Below are 23,568 nucleotides of genomic sequence, written 5' to 3' on the forward strand. Positions count from 1 at the left end.
GATCCCTCAATATCAAACCCCACACTCCTTAGCTATCCCAATACCACACTCTCGTAGAAACCTCCAAGGAAGATCTAAAATCCTACTTGCAATTTCACCAAGCAATCTCCTTATTTCCCAAGCTATAACTACTAGATCTTCAAAGTTCACTCCTCTGTCACATCCTCTTCTCTAAGATGGATGATTATGACTTAAGAATCCACAAGAACCCTAAATTATACCCAACTAAGACACAAGTCAGCCTAGAAAGTTACAAATTAGATAACACAAGTCAACCTAGCAAGTTACAAATTAAATAAACCTTGCATTAAATACATGTTGAGCTACAAGTTGGCCTCAAAAAGATATTAAATACCAAATGCCTTAGCAAGGCTTACAACACTAATTAAATAAATATAGAAAAAATAACCAAGACACAAATAGGTCCACACAAACTCCCACGATCGATCCATGTCATGATCATATCCCACACACATTATATATGGACACTTGATCAATCTAATCTGCAAGAACTCTAGTTTGAAAACCACACTACCAACCATCAACAAAATCCCCCAAGCAACACCAAGAAATAACACCATGGTACAAATTGAGAAAGACAATATGTTTTGAGTCCACCAGCAACTAAGCCCCTCCATTGATCGAGCTACTCACTCAACATTACAACCAAGCATCACCAAGCTCCCAATTCATGCTGAGTGCTTTCGAAAATTGAGCACCTCTTCTTTGAAAGAGTAACACTCCAAGTACACTCCAAAGAAACTATCAAGTATTCACCCAAGAACTCCAAAGTAGTCATTGAGAAAACCCATGATGCTCCCGCATTATACTCTTTAGGTAAATAGAAAAGTGTGTCCCACACTTTGATGCTCAAAGAAAGATCTGAACCAATCTTCATCTTCACCAAAGGTTTCCACTACATCAAGGACAAGAAAACCAATTTATAAATCACCCATATCTGCATCATTCTATCAAACACCAGAATCTCTAGAATCTCAACAAACCAATCAACATGCTTAGTCCTAAGAAAAAATTAAACATAATGCTTCAAGGGTAAATTCTCATCCATGTTGACATAGACAAAGGGTGAATAACTAGGACCAAAGGCTAACCCAACTATCCAAACCACCCTGCAAGAGTTAACACAATGGAATCAAACACAAGGAACAACAACCAAAGGAGGAAGAAGAGAGAAATACTTTTATTGATTCATCAAAGCATCTTCATACATGCCCAGTTATAAGGCCCTTTGTGTTACATCCAGATAAAAAATACAACTTCTAGATCCATGATCTAGCTTTAAATTTGCATTTCCAGATACATATGTATTCCCTTTTTGATCTTCTCAATTCTGCCCGAAACCAAGCCTAAATATTCTATATATACTTGCCAAAATAGCTTATAGATTATTCTAGAACATTACATAAGAGGAAGGCTGACCCCACAACAGTCTGGACACATCCCAAGAAAAGATCTTAACATAAATGTCACATTCAAAATAAATCCCACAAGTCAGCTCACAAAAATCACGTCAAAATACTCACACTCAGCATACATTGGGTAACTCAACATATGAAGGAAAATTAGCACTCAGTAGTAACTAGAAACTGGTAACTTGATATCAACTAGAAACTGGCAACTCGACATCAACTAGAAACTAGCACTTGACATCAACTAAAAAATTGGCACTCGACATCAACTAGAAATTGGCAACTTGTCATCAATTAGAAATTGGTACTTGACATCAACTAGAAAACTGGCACTCGACATCAACTAGAAACTAGCAACTCAGCATCAACTAAAAACTGGCACTCGACATCAACTAAAAAATTGGCACTTGATATCAACTAGAAACTAGCAACAATTGGTAGAATGAACAAAATGAGTAGGACAACTAGGAAACCTAGGATGCTCTTGCATCAAATAACTAGGGTTGAAGAAATGATTCTCCTAAATCATGCAAGTGTCACAACCTGAGCTAAATCCAACCCAGATTGAGAAATCCAATGTAACATCTTCAATAGGTCAATTCTTCCACTTCACCAAATACTCATAGTAATCTTTTCCTCTTGTACTCTTACCAATTCTCTAATCCAATACCTGTTCAACCTCTTCAATTTGCTTCTTAGGATAATCATCAGGTATAACAACTTCATCATCTAACTCATGATACTTATACAGGTCAACAATATTGAATATAGGAAATATATCCATGTCATCAAGTAACTCAACTTCATAAGCATTACCACTGTCAAACTTCTTCATGATCTTATAAGGTCCAAATTTCTTCATCTTTAGCTTATTGTATGTTCCAACTAGGAATCTTCCTTTCTTTAGATGAACCATTACCTCATCACCAACTTGAAAATCATGATGTCTTTTAGACTAATCAACATTCTCCTTATACTTTTGATTACTTTGTTCCAACCCCAACTTCACTTCCTTATGAAAAGAATACATAAAATTAGCAAATTCTTCTCTTGCAACACTTCTCTTTTCTTCACCAACAACATCTCTCAAATTTGATATACCTCTAGGATGCATTCTAGTGACAATCTCAAAAGGTGTATTCCCTATACTCCTATTCACAAAATTGTTATATGCAAACTTAGCTTGTGCCATTACCATCTCCCAATTACTTGGCTTATTCCCAACTAAACATCTTAGCAAATTACCCAAGCTTCTATTCACAACCTCTATCTGTCCATCTGTCTATGGATGGAATGTAGAATTAAACTTTAACTTAGTATCCATCTTCTTTGACAAAGTCTTCCAAAAATAACCAACAAACTTAATATCTTTGACAGAAATAATACTTCATGGTGATCCATGCAATCTCACAATCTCCTTAAAGAAGAGTTCAACCACATGCTTAACATCTGATGTCTTCTTACATGGTATGAAATGAGCCATCTTAGAAAATCTATCCACTACAAAAAATATAGAATCATACCCCTTCACTGTCTTAGGTAATCTAAGAACAAAATCCATACTGATGTTAGTCCAAGTTTTCTTAGGAACAACAATAGGTGGATACAAACTAGTATTTTGACTTACTCCTTTTGCAACTTGACGAAATCCACAACTCTTCATGAATTTCTAAACATCCTTATACATTTTTGGCTAATAATACTTCTCTTTCAGCAAACTCAATGTCTTATCAATTCCAAAATGTCCAGCCAATCCACCACTATGCTTTTCTTTAATTAGATTCAACCTCATAGAACTTCTAGGAATACACAACTGAATACCTCTGAACAACATACCTTCTTGAATGAAATACTCATCATACTTAGTTATGTGATCTATCAGATTTGGTGCTCTGAACTCTCTCCACACCTCAGAAAAATCTGGGTCAATATCATACAACTCTTTCATTTTATCAAAACCGTGAACTTCAACCTTAATTTTAGTCAAGAAAGAACCTCTTCTAGTCAATGCATCAACAACTTTGTTGGTAACTCCACTCTTATACTTGATCACAAATGTGAAGCTTTGCAAGTACCCAACCCACTTCATATGTCTTTGATTCAATTTATGTTGACTTCCCAAGTATTGTAAAGCTTTATGATCAATATACAACACAAACTCCTTAGGAATCAAATAATGTCTCCACTTCTTCAATGCTTGAACAATGGCATAAAATTCTTTATCATACGCAGAATACTTCCTTTTAGCATCATTCAAATTTTCACTAAAGAAAGCAATAGGCTTACCTTCTTGACTTAATACAACTCCTATTGCATTACCACTTGCATCACATTCAACTTGAAATACTTTGTTGAAATCAAGTAAAGCCAATAAAGGTAATTCAACAACCTTCTATTTCAAAGTCTCAAAAATCTTATCAGCTCCATATGTCCACTTGAATTCCTTTTTATCTCACCTCATTCTCTCAGTCATAGCATTACGAACTAGCCAAACCATGAAATTATCTTATCTCACCTACATTCTTAGGTGTAGGCCAATCCAAAATTGCTTTAGCCTTCTCAAGATCCATCTTTAATCCATTAGCTAAAATAACAAATCCCAAATATACATCTCCTCTTGCATAAAAGAACATTTTTTTAGATTAATCAATAAATTTTCCCCCTTCAACCTCTACAATACTTGTCTAATATGCTTAAGATGTTCTTCCTTAGTCTTACTGAATATCAAAATATCATCCAAATAAAAAATCACAAACTTACCCAAAAATATTTTCAGAACTTCATTCATCAACCTCATGAAAGTACTAGGTGCATTGGTCAAACCAAAAGCCATAACCAACCATTCATACAAACCATCTTTCATCTTGAAAGTAGTCTTCCATTCATCACCTTCTTTGATTCTAATATGATGATAGTCACTCTTCAACTCAATCTTGGTAAAATACTTTGCTCCACTCAAAAAAAAATTATGTCATCCATCCTTGGCACAGGAAATCTATATTTCACTATGATCTTGTTAATAGCTTTGGAATCAATACACATTCTCCATTCTCCATTCTTTTTAGGTGCTAATACAATAGTTACAACACATGGACTCAAGCTTTCTCTGATCAAACCTTTCTACAACAACTCATGCACTTGTCTGTTAATAGCCCTGATCTTTGATGGGTCTACTGAGACACCATCACCTGATATGACATGACCCAAATAATGTATCTCGGGTCTGAAGAATGCACACTTCGACAAGCTGCCAAACAACTAATACTCTCTCAGCCTTTGCAATACCTATCTTAGGTGCTCTTCATGTTCTCTCTCATCATGAGAATAAATCAGAATGTCATCAAGAAACACAACCACAAACTTATCCAAAAAGGTACGAAATACTCCATTCATGAGGCTCATGAATACAACTGGAGCATTCGTAAGGCCAAAAGGTACCACGGTGAACTCGTAGTGGCCATACCTAGTACGAAAAGCTGTCTTAGGGATATCACTATCCACAATCCTCAACTGATGGTAACCTGACTTTAGGTCAATCTTTGAAAATACTTGGGCACCCTACAACTGATCAAAGAGATCATTGATTTGGGGAAGAGGATATCGGTTCTTGATGGTCACTTTGTTCAATTGCCGATAATCAATACACAACCTTAGTGATCCATCCTTCTTCTTGACGAAGATCACCGGTGCACCTCAAGGTGACACACTAGGTCGAATATGCCCCTTCTCCAAGAGTTCCTCCAACTAAGCCTTTAGCTCACTAAGCTCATGAGTAGTCATCCTGTATGGTGCTCTCGAAACTGGCTCAGCTCCTGGCACTAGGTCTATATAAAAATCCACTGCTCGAGGTGGAGGCATACCAGGAAGCTCCGAAGGAAACACATCCACAAACTCCTGAAGGATTGGAAAATCATCAGGGATGGCTCCCTTTCTAAATCTTCCTCTCGGTCACTAATAGTGATAGCAAACAACTGACAACCCTTTTGCATGCACTGTCTAAGCTGCATAGCGAAAATCATACGAAGGGACACTGGCCTCTTCACTCCAAAGATCTCCCTAGAGATACCATCATCATCCACACATTCCACCCTCTTCTGTCGACAATCCATCTTGGCGCTGTGGGCATAAAGCCAATCCATGCCAAGAACAACATCATAAGAACCTAGAGGGGTAATGCGTAGATCAGTCCTAGTGGACATGTCTCCAATCTGCATCTGACAACTCCGCACCATGGAACTAACTGACACTCTGGCTCCTGAGGCTAACTCTACTTCCCAACTAACATCCTGTCTAACTGCCACTAGTCCTCAACACTCCACCACAAATGGAGATATAAAAGAGTTAGTAGCCCCGGAATCAAATAAAACTGCAACCATATGGCCCTGCATAATACCTATAGCCTCGATAACTATGGCCTGATGCTCAGCCTGGCGATTGTCAACCGCTGCAAAAACTCTATGGGATCTACCCATGTCACCTACTGTCGGCTCTGAAAAAGCCCTTCTCTGGCCACTAGATGCCTATCCCTGCAGACACTCCCAAGCTATATGACCCATGCCACCACAAGTGTAGCATGGTTCGCGAGTATAAGATTGTGCACCCTATGACCCAGACTGCTGTGGGCCTCCTGACCTACTAGATCCACTGAATCCTCCCCTAGAAGACTGCTGAGTCTTCACTGATTGTGACTGTGGGGCCTGTACTTTCTGATCCTGCTTAGGACCCTGCGACTGGCACTACTTGGGCTTAGAGCCCTGATAACCCTGAGAAGGTTTCTGCTGCTACTACTGGGGTTTTGGCTGCTGAGACTGCTAGCCCCTAGAGGACCCTGCTGTATTGTTCTGATTCCCTTTCCAAGGGGGTTTCTGCTAGGAGGAGTTTCGATTCTAAGACCGATCCCGTGACTCCTGCCTACCTCGAGTATCCTCAGTAACTAGTGCTATCTCCATTGCCTGTCTGAAGGTGGTAGGGAAGGCCATCCTAACTAGGGCCTGAAGAGAGAAATTCAGACCCATGATAAAGCGATGCACCCGTAGTTTTTCATCCTTCATGTATTCCACATAGGGAAGGAGCTCGAGAAACCTATTCTCGTACTGAGCCACTGTAAGGCCTCTCTGATAAAGAGAATGGAACTCCTCTATCTGTTTCTGTCGGACATGCTCTGACAAGTACCTCTCTCAAAATCTTTCTAGGAAAGATTCCCATGTGAGGGTGTCCATCCTCACTCCACCAATGATCTCCTCCTGATGCCACTAGTTGGAGGCATCCCCTCTCAACTGATGAACTGCTAGGCATGCTTTTAGATTACTCCCATAAGGGCGTAACCCAAAGCACCGCTGTAAGCTCTGTAGCCATGCCTCTACTACTGAACCCTCAGTGGTACCGGTAAAAAATGGTGGTCCGAGTCGAATCAATTCCCTGATGTCATCTCCTACATGTCTAGGAGGTCTGTCAAAAGGGGGTCCTCTCTGGTGTATGGACTCTTCCTCGTGTTCACCCTGACCCTCTATCTGTCTCGGTGAGGGACTCCTAGTCCTCTCTCTGACTCTGGGCCCGCCTCCTCTGGGTCCCTCTGCTTCCACTACTGGAATCTGCTGAATTGGCTGAACTACAGGTACCACTCTCTGCTGAACTACACTGATCAAAGTCTGAAGTGCATCTATAATGTCCTGGTTCAGGTTCGGTGGTGGTGGGGGTGGAGGTGGTGGTGGTCATCCTCCTGTCCCGCTCTACCACCCCTAGTCCTACGAACTCTGCCTCGCTGGTTACGAGTAACAGGCGGCATCTACACAATTAAAAGTTTGAGTTATGTTAAGAAAGCACAATGGTTTAAGGTTCCTAGTGTTGAAACCTGGCGCTCTGATACCAAAATGTCATGCCCAGACTACAAGGGCAAAAACACACACAACTTTAAAAAAAAAAAAATTAAACATGCTCTAAGTTTGATATGATTGTGATAAGATTGATATCGATCATTAATTTAAACAGATTGGTAATTAGTCTACTAAAATATGATACATGGGATTAACCATCTAAACTAAACCCATTAATATATTTACATCTAATACTAACTATCTTTTTCAAAGTTAATTTTAATAAATCAATTTATTTAAAAAAAAAATAAATTAAAAAGATTCAATTTAATACGAACATCTCTAAAATCTAAGATTTAACTTAAATCTAACCAAAATTTAACTTAAATTAAATACCATATTCAATTTTACATAAATCTAAATCGACACTAAAAATATTACAAAACTGAATAAATTAACATTAATATAAAAAAAACTAAATTAATCTAAGAACAAAACTAATTAAATTTAATATAAGCAACTAATCATAATTCTAAACTAAATTACATTTTAATCTAACTTTAATACCCATTACTAAAATATACTAAACAACTAAATAATTAACTAAACTAACTAATCCAACTTATTTTAAACTAACATCTATAATAACTTATTAAAACATACTAATCTATATTAAAAATAAAATAGATAAAAAAAAAAAACTTAAATCTTAACCAGACCTAAATACTAACCTAACCTACCCTAAGCCACCTACACCCTACTCTCCAAAGCCCTAATTCCACATGTGACTCACGTCACATTTACCCTTGCCACCCCAATATTGGGCAGCACTTCCCAAAGGACATGCGCTTCCCAAGCGCTGTCCTTGGGACAACGCTCTGCCCCAAATACCTGCGCAGATCTCACCACAAGGTAAATCGATCAGCAAGGAAGGCAGACTTAATAAGTCTTGCCAAAATGATAAAGGCCCAACCACAAAAAGGTAAGCGCTCCAAATCATAAGGGGGGGATGGGACATGGGGGTGGCCAGGGTGACGTCACCCCCACCCCATGTTAAATGATAGCAGAAAATTTATAACTTTAATAAATTGCTTATCAGAGTTGGCGTGCAAGGGGGAAGGATAAAAGTAGTAAAGGCAATAAAGTTTATTAGGTAGTTAGGATATTTAGTATATTCAAAAATTGCTCATAACAATTTAAATATTATTTGAATTAGAATATATTTTATATTTTAATCTTCTCAAAGAGATCAAAAGGAATATTCTCTATGAATTTATTATTGAACTGTAATAGACATTCTCATATTTTGGTTCCCTCATACATTTTCCAGAGAGATAATTGAACACCTACAGCAAGTTATTCTTTGCCCTTATTCATTTTATGTTATTCACTTGATTTTCTTCTTTTGTAATCTAGGATACTCAAGATAAGTTAGTGCAAGGATAATTTGGAGATATTTATAAATTAAGTATAGTCTTTAAAATGGTGATTCACTTAACATTCAAACGTTAAACTTAATACAATGGATATACATTCCATGACAAGGCTTGATATGAAACTATTTGAATTGTTCCTATCTATGCATTATGAAGTTTAAAAACCACTTTCTCAAAGATTGACATTATATTCTCATGCATATTTAAATTTGAATGTACATTCATAGCTACTACACACTAGAACAAAAATGATAATAATAATCAACAAGGATAATCATTTCTATGAATACTATCTCTGCTATGATATCAAATTTAGTTTGGAAAATACTTTTGTTTATCACTCAAACATCAAGTATTCTAAATTCTTGAGAGATATTTCTATCCAAGACAATGAGACAACCAAATTATAGCAATGGACTTTTCTTCCTTGATGTTCTTATACTACACAAAGGTGGTGGCCACAATAACACATGGTAAATTTGATCTCCTAAATAACTTGAATTGCAATAAATCAACCATAGCCATTGTATTCTTTCCTTAATCATAATTTTCATTTTGAACATAAAAGGAACTAGAAAATTTTTCTTGATTAACCCATCATCATAACTCCATACTATTTAGATATGCATCCATCCAAAATTAGAATTTACGATTAAATCACAGGACAAGCAATTATACTTAACAACAATTTTATTGGCAAACCTGATTCAAGGCTCAGCCGGGAAAGAATCAGGAAGAAAACCCGGCTTCGTTGCCATTAACAATAAGGTTTAAAATACAATTTACAATAGGATCTCAATCCCAATTTCAATAATTTTATCAAATTTTCTTCATGATCCTAATCAAGGAGTTTGTAATGTTTTCTGAATCTCATTTCAAGAACCATGGAGGAAACCAATATCTGATTGGGTGATGACCAAGCAGAACCAAAAGAACATCAAGCATGCATAATCATACATGGTTTACACAATAGGATTCAAAATGAATCAAGACTAGGGAAAGGTGGATTCTTCCAACCAGGAGAAGTCAAGCACAACACCAATTCAAATGCCCAATCGGGGCTAATAACCAAGAACTTCCGTTCTTCCATTAAAACTTGCCATACTCATACCAGGTTTGTGCTGACGGGTAGGGGCCCATAACACCCTACCCTTTATCCCTCTTCTCATCCTGAGAAGAGACTCTACATCGGTTGGAGTCCAACTAAACAGACCTCTCTCAAAATTGGTCACTTCTGCCCTCTCCAAGGGTGAGTAATACCAAAACACCCATGTAAGGAAAACTCAAAATTGCAAACATAAACAAGAAAGGAAAATAACCAAAATGACCTGGTTTTCAAAACTTCTCTCATACCCACAACCATACAACAGTGAAACAACAACAAGGTAACATGAACATGAAACCAAACATAAAAACTGAATAAGGGAGATGAGAATTTCCTACCTTCACAAAGAGGTGATGGCAATGAACCAGTTTGAGTAGAGTATCCCTTTCCTTCCTTCAAGCTTCAAGAAATCTTCTCTAAATGTAGAGATTGGGTAACAACCAACTAGTCCAAGGAAGGCCTCTCAATAAGCCACCAACTCAACCACCCAAAAGGAGCAATAACTATTCCACCCACTAGCAACTCTAGAAACTCCTAACTCAACCTACACAATGGTTAAACCCTGAGTGGAGATGAGGTGAGGTAACTCAAGATGACCATGGTCAATTTTCGCACAAAGGCAAAAAGGGACTTTTTGAGTGACCTCAAAAGTCAAAAAAAGGGGCTTAGGGGTTGGAAAAGACCCCTAACCCAAACCCAAACCCTATGGTTAGAATAATAACATGTTTTAAAGCCTAGGAAAGAGGTTTAGAGTCAAATAAAATCTAGGAATAAAATAGGTCCAACGCACTACTCTAGCTTGCAAATTAAGCACTAATCCGGATTAGGGATGACTAACCCCGATTAAGAACCCATTTAGCAAACTGACACTATCTTAAACCAACTTGGTCCAAAGGTTAAACAATTAACCCTAAAAAGCACACTGAAGCACATAAACATTTTACGAGTGTGAAGCGACACTAAAAGAACCTAATTACGAACATTAACATTTACTGAACAAAGAGATGCATACATACATCCCACAGTACAAATATGTGAGTTACGAACAACAAGGTTTCCAAAATTAGCACATAGAGATCAGTTCTGTTCCTCCGTGGGGTTTCTCAGCTAAATATCTACACACTCATTGCACACATCAGTAGTCCCGTAAAATCACATGTACATATATGTATACGTATCAGAAATTTACTTAAATTAAAACACACATCAATAAAGGTTTCTTCATCCTACATAATTCTTAACCATTTAAAATATCTTAAATCAATGTCTCAATCCTACATTTACTAATTTCATCAACATACATATACATGAAACATTAAATGACAATCATCAAATATATCTGAAAATAACATCACACAACATGAAATAATAAAATATGTTCTAAGCATCAGATAATGTCACGACATCTCGAGTCATGAATATCCAAAAGTAATAGTAATGCATCGCTATGCTACGATGGGTCGGGGCGAGGCCTCACAATTTCTATTACCTTGCCCACTTTTAGAGGATCTACATTCAAAATATATATGTCCCTCTTTAACACATCTGAAACAATTACCATGAAATCCACCTTTAGAATAGGAATTACCTCTTCCTTGGTAAGAATTAGTGCCTCCTCAGTAAGAATTACCACTTTTCCATTTGGTCTTTTCTTTGTCATCATTCTTCCATTCAAATTATTGCCTTTATCCTTCATATAACTATTAGATCTACCACTTTCTCCATAAAATCTACCTCTGCCTCTCTGGAATCTACCACCTCTACCTCTTTGTCTTTGTTCATGCTTCTTTGTCAAGATCTCCTCATCTTTCAAGGAATATTGATATGCTTCCTCCACACTTTCCAATTTCACAAAACTTATTTCATCCTGAATTCCAGATCTCAATCCATTTATCTACCTTGCAATTTTCTAAACATCATAATCCACATGTCCAGATCTGATGTCCAATTTATAGAATTCCTCGGTATATTCTTTTACAATCATGTCTTTTGGTTTCAAGTTTTGCATCTTTCTCAACAAGCTAACTTGGTAATCAGCAAGGAGGAATTTATTCTTTACCTTGTTCACCATCTTTGGCCAAGTTTTGATTTTCTCCTTTCCTCTCCTTTGTTTATCACTTTGCAAGTGCTCCCATCATAGCGTTGCATGACCTTTCAACCTAGTGACTTCAATCTTCACCTTTCTATTATTAGGAGTGTTTTCATACTCAAATAAATTCTCCATATCAGAGATCCAATCCAACACAACATTGGTATCCAATTTTCCATCATAAGGAACAACTTTTACAACAGGCTTTGAATTTTCCCTAGACAACACTCACAACAATCTTTCCTCATCTCGATCTTCTTCAAGTTTTGAATTATGGTTTGGTGTTGCTAATTCATCATCACTTACATCATCAAGATGTGCTCCTCTCCATTGGGCTATCTCCATAGCATTTAATCTGGCTGCAATCTATCTTAAAGTATCTAAGATAACATTATCAACATTTCCTCTAGCTTGAACCATCTTCACAAATCAGGTTCCTGCAATATCATAACCCTCTGCAAGCTATAGGTCAAATCCATAAATTTTCCACCCTACAACCAAATCTAAATTAGGGTTCTACATGATCCAATCTTCACAAGGATGAACCTCAAGCTCTGATACCAATTGATGCAGGTAAAGGGTGAATAACTAGGGCCAAAGGATCACCTAGCTATCCAAACCACCCTGCAAGAGTTAACACAACAAAAGAAAACACAAGGAACAACAACCAAAGGAGGAAGAAGAGACAAATTCTTTTATTGATTCATCAAAGAATCTTCATACATGCCTAGTTGTAAGGCCTTCTGGGTTAAGACCAGATAAAAAATACAACTTCCAAATCCATGATCCAACTTTAAATTCACATTTCTGGACACATATGTATTCCCTTTTCGATCTTCTCAGTTCTACCCAAAACCAACCTAAATATTCTATATATACTTGCCAAAATGGCTTACAAATTATTCTAGAACATTACATAAGAGGAAGGCTAACCCCACAATAGTCTAGACACATCCCAAGAAAAGATCTTAACATAAATGTCTCATTTGAAATAAATCCTCCAAGTGGGCTCTCAAAAATCACGTCCAAATATTGACACTCAACATACACTGGGTAACTCAGCATATTTAGGAAAATTGGCACTGATAGCAATTGGAAACTGGTAACTTCGTAACAACTTGAAACTAGCAACTCAACATCAACTAGAAACTGGCACTCGACATCAACTGGAAAAATGGCACTCGACATCAACTAGAAACTAGCAACTTAGCATCAATTGGAAATTGGTACTCGGCATCACCTAGAAAACTAGCACTCGGCATCAAGTGGAAAATTGGCACTCGGTACTAGAAACTAGCAATAACTAGCAGAATGAACAAAATGAGCAAGATAACAAGGCAACCTAGGATGCTCTTGCATTACATGTCAACTATCAAAAAATCAAGAACATATAGATCTACAATACCATGTAGATCCAAAACCAAATCCACATTAGAAGCATCACTAACAAATGCCAAACTCCCAACACCAACAATCTCATCGCAAATAATAAAATCACCCACAATAATTGGATCATTCATGACCAGGTGCTTTGCAATTTCCATGTTAGACTCAAACAACTGATCATGAAAACCAATCTCCATCCCAACATCAACAAGGTTAGGAACTTTTTCAGCAACAACCACAAGTTTCTCTACATGTTTCACATCAGAATCCACAAATTGATTAACAAAACCAACCTCAAATTTGAACTTCCCATACTCTCTTCTCTCTCTCAAATAAATCTTCTAACTGGCCAGACAACTCTCTTCGAGATCGGTAGACTCCAAATCCAATAGCAAACAACATCCTTCTTCTATTTCTTAATTCTTTTAGAAAAAGAAACATCCACAACAACGTCCACCTGAGAAATCATCTCATTAATCCTCGTCTCCAATATATTATGGATATTCACAATCAACCTAGGGTTCAATCTTATCAGAAGAATCTTCCAAGATTTTCACAACACTCTACAAAAAATCTTTTCTATGCACCTTGTGACAACTTGAACTATTTGCAAGTTAGATCGCATCTTGCCACCTTGAATGCACAACCAAGAGAAAATAAAAAGTCCATGAACATAGATCTACAACATAAATCACACAAACTCTCCATGAACATGTTTCAACAAGATCAACCTTCCATCTTTGCATTCATTGATCCATCTACTAAGTCCTCTAGAATTGCAAGTCAGAACCACGATTTGCAACCTCACAACCAAGTTATCTAGGACTCTAGAAAGAATAATCCACCACACAATCAAGATCTTCTCATATCAAATTCTCCCAACCCAAGGTCTTGGTGCAAACTACCTCAACTTCAGCAATTTGTCTACATGCTCAGGAACTACTATGCTTTGATATTGTTGGAGTTCTTTCTAGTAAAGAACATATCAGGTGGATTTAAACCTAATACCAATAAACAAAGACCAAGGACAAGCCTAAAGATGAGCTAAATCCTATGTTCAACAAGGCTAAATCTTAGTTTTGGACCAATTAATAAAGCCAATAGGACTCACTTCACTTTAGGCTCTGCTAAGCCAAGGCAGGCATACCTAAGGGATTTATCTTATGAACTTGATACTTTTCTCTACAAGATTACCCTCTATAGTAGAAATGATCAATATCTTTCTATAATTTGCTAATAAACTTCCTGATTGCAATAGCTAATTACAACCAAAGAAAGTACAATAAGCAAGCCATGACCGACACTTCTAGCTCTTCAATACATGAAAATAAGTTGATTTGTTATATAAAGATGAACCAACAATATACTCTTGAACTTTAGAATGGACTAGTGTCTTATCCAATGGGATATAGAGTCAAATATTAGTAGTCTTAGACCTTTTGTAATCAACTTGTGATTGAAAGTGTCAACATTAAACTTTTAGTTTCATTCTAATTTTCATCCATTCCATAAACCATAAACCTTATCAATTATGGAAAGAAATTTACCTAATTCCTAAATTAGTAGCAATCAATAAAAGACATAGAACCTTTTGGATTGCGTTAAACTGAAGAGAAACTCGTCTATTCAGTCCCAAAGCTAGAGATATATAGTAAAGAGACAAATCTATAAAGATAATGATGTTTAAGGATAAAACCCCTCAGTTTAAACCTTAATACTACCAATAGAAATCATTTTATGACACAGAGATAAAGCCATTGGTCCCAAATATTCCTTCTGTATTCAAGTATGCATATATGTAAATTCATTCAAATCATTACAGAACAAAAGAGCGGATAGACTGTAAAATAATACATAACACATATATCAATTTCACAGACAACTGACCTCTACCTCTCATCTTGGAAATCCATAAATAGGATTGCAACAAGCTACAGATGAGAGGAGGACACATGTCAAAATTTTTATGGAAAACATAAGTTTTAGAAGGTGAATACAATAAATACAAGGATTAGTTTTCCAAAATATTGATAAAAAAGGTAAGTAGCTGATGAAGAAGAAAAACATTAATGTTGAGTCCTTGATCTTTTTCTTCCCCTTGTACTTTGCTACCCAGATGCACAAAATATCCTAGCTACCTCCAGCCGGGAAGGCCTTTATTTCACCTACTACTTCCTAGACATAAATCTCTCTTTTGGTGGGCCAGTCAGTATTCTTTACCTCTTGTAAATCACAAGTGGCTTTGGTCCACCTGGCATCCATAATTGCCTTAGACTCAACAATGAATTTATTCAATTTTAACTATGCCCTAAAAAGAGAATCAATTAAAAAGTGAAAAAGAGAATCAAAAGTATCTTCAAAAATTGCTGATGTAGTCTCTCAGGTCAAAATGTCATCAAAAGAGGTTGATCTCTCTTGCCAGTCCCTTATACATTAGTAGTATCCAAAACTGATGGTATACAAGGTTCCATTCCATCTGACAATGTCTTCAATTTTCCTTGTATAACCTACAACTTACCAGAAAAGAAGCCACTTAGTTCTTTCACTATTTCTAGGCTCTCCTTGACTATGAAAATTTTGTCTGGTAAGTTTTGCTTTTTAGCCATCAACATTATTAATCTATCCAAAAATTGAATATAGGGGCCCCAAAGACTAAAAGTGGGAGTCAACCATGAATGTGTCTCATTGCAGAATGGCTCAGCACCTTGCAAAGAAATGAAAGAACTATGAGCCTTGTGTGAGAGGTTCTTCAAGATATCAATCTTGTGGCTAGTCATAGCTTTAAGGATCCTAGTCCTTACACTTCCCCCTACTGAACTGACTGAGTATTAGTGCTCATTCTTCTTGGTTGTGAAGATTCATCCTCTTCTATATCCTCAGTTTGTACCAAAGCCTTAGCAGTATCTTTAGTTGGCATTGAAGTCCCTTGTCCCTCCTCGCTCTGAACTGGAGCCACTCTCTACTCTACTTGTGCTAACTACTCTTTGAGGGATGCAAATTCATCCTCAAGCACTCAGACTTTAGCTTCCATTTCAAAAATTCTTTCCCTATACACATGACCACTTCTAAGCTCATTTTTATACAGCTTTCTAATATCAATATAATCATGTATAGCCTAGGACAACCTTGTCTCTATTTCATCTACCTTGGCCTCATTCATAAATGAGAAATGTTTCAATACCTTGGATATCTTTGAGCTAGAGGTGCCTTGTAGTGTCCAAATTATCATGTTTCCCTACTCTATTCTCTACACATTCATCATTTTTGGTTTGTTGGAAATAGGGGCCATGCTCTAGACTGCCAAGGACTTTGTGTCAATATTGAAACTAGTCCCCCTTTTCAAACCATCAACACCAATTACTTCATAGGATATGGCACTCTCCTGTCTTTTGATTTGATCAAGCATGAAAGCTTGCTCCAAGTGCCAACCAAGTACTAACAACATGCCACTTCTCTAGAGAAGATCTCTGGCCTTCTCCAAAGTCATCACTTCACTCTCAGGGTCATAGGCCTGTAATTTCTCAATTAGCTCCATTCTCTACTCCTTAGATTCATTAGGTTTCATTCTAAGGAGAAGTTCACTCTGTTTGATTTTGTATAAAAAACTTTTGAATTCATTGGATTTGATGAACTCATCATCCTCCAAGAATTGCTGAGCTTGGATGATCCTATTATCCAATCTTGTTGTTGCCAACTCAAGATCTGTTAAACTATTCTCTGTTGCATCAGCCTTGGTTTGGAGATAGTTCTACCTTATGTCATTAAAATATTGATTGTTCCTTGGAAAAATATGAAAAGTTCTCCGCCTGACCTGGGGAGGGATCTACACAATTTGTTTTCTTTTATGCCCCTTTGCCATCCAGGATGCCTAGGGTGCATCTTCCTCTTCCACCTCAAAGGCCATATTAGGTTCAAGGCTATCTGGGCATACTCTTTCCTCCTCCCCCATTGGACCCTCTGGCATCTTAGCCATTATTTCAACATGGTCCATGAACATTTTTTTGATTCTCTATGGGTAAGGGATATCCATGAAGAAACCTGGGAACTGGGGACCAATTCTTTTCAATTCCTTCTCTACCCTCAATACATCATCTAGTTTTTCAAGTTTGTCAACTACCTCCCCCTCTGCTACTATGTTAGGGATGATGTCTTCATGGGGCAATTCCTTGGAATTGGGAAACACATAATTTCTCATTTCCTTCAAAGTGGCCCTCATCCATCCCTCATGATCATACATTCTATATGGGCCGATACATAAATTGTAATGATACAAAAAAGAATGAACAGGCTCTAGGGCCTCTTTGCTAATAGTAAAATCACCAATTTTGAAACATCTACACAAAAAGGTTCCCCTATGTATCTTAGGGCCTAGGTATTCTCTGTTAACCATGAACAATTGCCAAATAAATTCAATTATCCCTAATCTAGGAGGAATAAACTTTGGTAAAACGTGGGGTGGCTAGGGACAACCATAGACCCTCATTAAAGAAAAAGTAGGAAACAATAAAATATCCCCCTAGTTGTGATCTAATTTCTTTCCTTCAGGTAGCAAGGCTGGTCTCAGAAGATATTTTAAAACTTCAGGAGCCCTAAAGTACCCTGGGTCTAACATTTTCTTTATGACAACACTAAAATTATTAAAAAATGGCATAGAGTCAGGAAAGTGATAAGTGCTATCCCATACCCATGTCCATAGCTGTATTGGTAATTCTCCATTTAGGTTAGAGGTTTAATCAATAAAATCATGGTTGATGTATCCCACATTCTTGTAGAGAATCAAATGCATCAGCAGAGAGTAATAAGGGAAAGTGATTTCCCTAATTTCTCCAAACCTTGCCCTGGCAATGTTATCCTTCATTATATCTACTAAATGACTAACATAGTCATATTCATAGGCATGGTGGGCATCCTGTACATCCCTAGCAATTATGTATTTAGCCCCCTAGACCTCATTAGACCCATCCTTTCCTACAACTTTGTGGACACCATATATGGTCTTGACAAAATAATTTTTGAATTTATCCATGGGCATCTTCTTTTTTATCTTCTTTGGGCAATCACCCACTTTCTTCAACTCACCATAAATATGTTGCAGCAATGAAGCTCTAGTGAAAGCAATGGGATTTTCCTCAAACCTCCTCTGCAAGTCCTTCAAATATAGAGGCTGACCCATTGCTCTAGTTAATCCAAAACTTTAATGAAAGATTCTCTATCCAAGGTGCATAGAACGATTCCATCCTTCCTATGAAAATACTTGTTGGTAGGATTGTAGCATCAAAAAAAGGCTTTCATCAAGTCCATGTCTACAAAAACCTCTAAGAAAATTAGTTTGGCAAGGTTCTTTTTCCATGGGTTACAAATAGGAACCTTCTTCTCCCTATTACAATAGAAGAAGTAGAAAAGCTTAGAACTAGTGGTATTAGGGCATCAAGCATCTCTGCAATTAGCATATGGATCAAAGAAAACATGATCATTAGTAGAGTTTGCATTTGTTGATCCTGGAAACAACTTTATCCATTCCTCCGAAAATTGGCTGGGCTTCTTTTGTCTGGTTTTACCTCCCTTTGAGGTTGACATTTTTGATACTACCATTTCAAAAGTTGGGATTTCTTCTACTTCTTGCTTTGACATTTTGTGAATTTCCAACTAAATTATCTACAATTGTAAATATTCTGTCTTTTACAAGCCTTGGAAACAATAATGCATCGTACACAACAAACACATGATGAACTCAAAATCTAATTTTGTGAATGATGAATAGTGACAATGGGAATGGAAAATCTTATAAGTTGATATGCTTAAACGAATGTTTAAGTTGCATTGATTTTAACATGCTTGAGAATGATTTTAATCCATTCTATTAACTTCAAGAAGCATCACCATTAATTTCCAACTATGCACTTTTTGTACTGCATTTGAAATTGATTGGCTAAGAAGCCCATATTTCTTTTCTCATCATTATGTTTACTATAATGATTAGATTCTATGATATTATGACAAGGTGACTGAAAAGACCTTTCGCAACATCATAGCATTGTATTAATGGTTCTTTGATCCCACAAAATCCTTTAAAAACTCATATCGAGCAATTGAAAAAAGTGGCAAAACCCTTAACGATCTTACGACACCCTTCATTGTCACAATATCAACAGCCTACTCCATCTTGCTTTACGATCTCACGATAAGTGGTCTTGAAGCATTCTAAATCACCTTCATGTTCCCTACAATCATAAAATCTCAATTGAGCTTCCTGCCTCATAGCATCATAATTGAACTTGTTTCGTTCTATGATGTTACAGTTAGCTTGAAAAAATTACATTGTTACATCGCCAGTTTATTGTTCCTTTAGTGCGATCCAATGACTAATCCTAGTCGCAGCATTGGAAAACCCCATCTCAAAGCCTTGAGATCTTACGATGAAAGAGCTATCACAAGATTAGAGATCACAATCCATTGTCCATCCTATAATCTTTTGGTCCCACAAATGCTAACAATGAATACATCTGGCATATGTATGCTAGCTCCACTCAAATAGGAAATTGACATTTGTCCTGAGAACTGGTGACATATTTACCTTTATGACTCTTACGATCCTACAATGACATAATGTCATGCCATCGCAACATGCCCTAATCCTTCATACAGTCACACGAAAAACCACATGTCACAACATCTTAACTCATAAAATTGCACCTTTTGATCATTTGATAAGCACCATAAGATCACCAAGCCCCATCTTTTGCCTTACAATCATATGATGAAGCCTTTACCATAGGGTCATAACCACCCTTGTTCACTGCTCCCGATGTCATGATAAAAGCTTTATCGTAACATCGAAAAAGGCTTTTATGAACAAAACATGATGTGAAATGATCTTATGGCACAAAGGTCATCGCAAGATCATGAAAGATTACAATGATGTCTATGATAACATGATACAATACTAATCGTGAGATTGAAAAGTCCCTTTTACTTGCCCGCAATATTTCGCTAACCCTCCATCATAATATCGCAAAGAACAATGTTCTTTAGAAAAAGAAAACCTGCTCACTTATATGGCCTAGGGTTAGGAAAATATGGTGACCGTGCAATCTACTAGGGTTTATTAAATTTTAAAAATATAATCACAACCCTAGTGAAACAAAATTCAAAATTTTCATCAAAGAATGCAAAAAATTATCATTATAGAGAAAGGGGCTAACATATACCATCTGACACAGTGCAAGGCAAGAGAAACCCCAAAGGAGGTGTCCTAGCTCTTAGTGAAAAAAATACAATAGAAACACAACAACAATGCAATATATGATACCAATTCACCATACTTTATTCATAAAATAATTGTTGCATGCAATGTGCCTGACTGGAAGGCCTTTTGGGTTATGGCCAAATATAATAGCAATTAAAATAATAGTTTTTCAAGATACCTCAAGTTCCAACCCAAACCTAGCTAGTCTAGATCCACACTCTAGTAGAAAACCTCCAAGGAAGATCTAAACTTGTGCTTGCAAGCCACCAAGCAATCTCCTTGTTTTAATCCAAGCCTCAACTACTAGCCCTTCTCAAATTTTGCTCCTCTACTTCATCCAGCTCTCCAAGCTGGATGATTCTCCATAAAAGCTCCAAAAGACCCCTTACTTGTACTTAACTAAGCCACAAGACGGCATAACAAGTTACAAATTAAATAAACCCTTGCATTAAATCCATTTGGAGCCACAAGTCAGCCTCTTATAGATATTAAATACCACATGCCTTAGAAAGTCTTACAACACTGATTAAATACACATAGAAAAAATAACCAAGACCCAAATAGGTCCACAAAAACTCCCACGATCAATCCACATCATGACCATATGCTACACAAATTAATTATGCCAACTTGACCAATCTAATCTATAAGGACTCCAGTCAGCAAACCACACTTCTAAGAATAACCAAAATCCCCCAAGAAATGTTGAGCAAAAAAATCATGGTACAAATCGAGCAAGCTAGTATGTGCTGAGTCCACCAACAATCAAGCCCCTTCATTGAACGAGCTACTTAGTCAACACTGTAATATAGAGGGATCAACACTAGAACTCTCCTCAAGGAATTAAACACTCAAGGTATTCAACAATGGATTATTATCTACATCACAATAAGACTTAAAAATGAACTTTTCAAATTCTATGCATTTCAACACATCCACAAATATGTCTTTCCAAATCTATCATAAAAAATCAAAATAGAGGAAAACTCAAAGTAAACATATATTCTTTCTGCAAATCTATAGTGACATGGTTCTATCCTAAAATGATTGGAAGATGAAACCTTTCTGTAGCAAATCTATTATTATTTGTCAACATATTTCAAACTTGAATCCAAATCATATGAACTCTGATATAAACAACTCTGAACCAAAAAACCAAAGATAAAGATCAATACATATTCTGAAATATTTCCATACATGATTGAATCCATTACATGACTCAATAACAAAAACTAAAACTTTATCCTTTACAAGGATGACACCAAGAAATAGAAGAACCAATCTAAAACTAACTATGAAAAAACTTTATTGAAAACTAAACAAAGCTACATAAAAGAAATGTCTGTCTATAGCTAGAGAAAACTAATAAGACTACATTTTTACTATTCTTTTTGGTGTCCCTCTTTTTAAAAACTCTGTCCCATTATATATTGTTCATGGTCAGTTATAGAATGACTCTTCATATTTTGGTTCTACGACTCTTCATATTCCATTGGTTACAATGGTAAGTGGGCATCATTTAATTTTTATAATAAACTTCTACATTTTAATATGCTATCCTCCTGTCAACAAACTTTTTCATTTTACTTATATTGCATGTTTCCTTCCCATCGTTGCTAGACTTCTTGTTGCAATAAACTTCTGCAGTAATAATACTATATGATGTCTTCCTCTCATCACTAGACTTCTTGTCGCAATAAAATTCTACATTAATAATACTGCATGCTATCTTCTTGTCGCCACTAGACTTCCTATTGTAATACAATTATGCATTAATAATACTACATGTTATCTTCTTATCACCACTAGATTTCCTATCACAGATGTGCTCCTACACCATACTCCCAAATTTGAACGTGCTTGATTGAAAACCTAAAAAAATATGAAACTCTGTCTCTTCCTCTACACTTCCTTTTATGTCTCTATTGAACCATTTCTTCAAATTGAGATTCTTGTCACTAAAGTTTGTAATGGTTGCCTCCAAACAAAATTTCACTCCCTAGTGCTGCATCTCACACACACAAACAATTTCTCTACCTCACCTAGGAGTTCCTTCCATGCCCCTCTCCCCAAGACTTTTGGCAAACAAATTGGACCTCCTTGAAAGGCCCTCATGGTAGACCTCCATGTCCACCTCTTGTAGTGAGTGAACAAATGAATAAAACTCCACTAATAAAAATCAAATTATAAAAATCTTCCACTTCCCAAATATTTTACGGAGCTCTGATACCAAAATTGATGTAGAGAGATCAACACTGGAACTCTCCTTAAGGAATTAAACACTCAAGGGATTCAAAAATGGGTTTTTTTCTACATCATAATAAGAATTAAAATGAGCTCTTTACTTAGTTTTTGTGCATTTCAACATATCCACAAACACGTCTTCCCAAATCTGTCATAAAAAATTAGAATAGAGGAAAACTCAAAGTAAACATATATTGTTTCTGCAAATCTATAGTGACATGATTTTATCCTAAAATGATATGAAAGTGAAACCTTTATGTATAAAATCTATTATTATTTGTCAACATATTTCAAACTTAAAACCAAATTGTATGAACTCTCATGTAACCAACTTTGAACCAAAAAATAAAAAATAGAGATCAATACATATTCTAAAATATTTCCATACTTGATTGAATCGGTAACATGACTCAATAACAAAGACTATTTATCCTTTACAAGGACAACACCAAGAAATAGAAGAACCAATCTGAAACTAACCATGATTTTTTTAATATTTAAAACCAAACAAAACTACAAAAAAGAAATGACTATCTATAGCTAGAGAAAAATGATAAGACTATATTTTTACTATTCTTTTGATGTCCCTCTTTTCAAGAACTCTAGTCCATTATATATTGTTCATGGGCAGTTACAAAATAAATCTTCTTGTTTTGATTATATGACTCTTCATATTCCATCGGTTACAATGACAAGTAGGCTTCATTTAAATTTTATAATAAACTTCTACATTTTAATATGTTGTCCTCCTGTCGTAGTTAGTCTTCTTGTCATTGTCAGACTTCCTATTGCAAAGCTTCTACATTTTACTCATATTGC

Source organism: Cupressus sempervirens, chromosome 2 (genome assembly GCF_028749045.1).
Source record: "Cupressus sempervirens isolate cs-2001-9-10 chromosome 2, ASM2874904v1, whole genome shotgun sequence".
In the NCBI taxonomy this organism is placed as follows: Eukaryota; Viridiplantae; Streptophyta; class Pinopsida; order Cupressales; family Cupressaceae; genus Cupressus; species Cupressus sempervirens.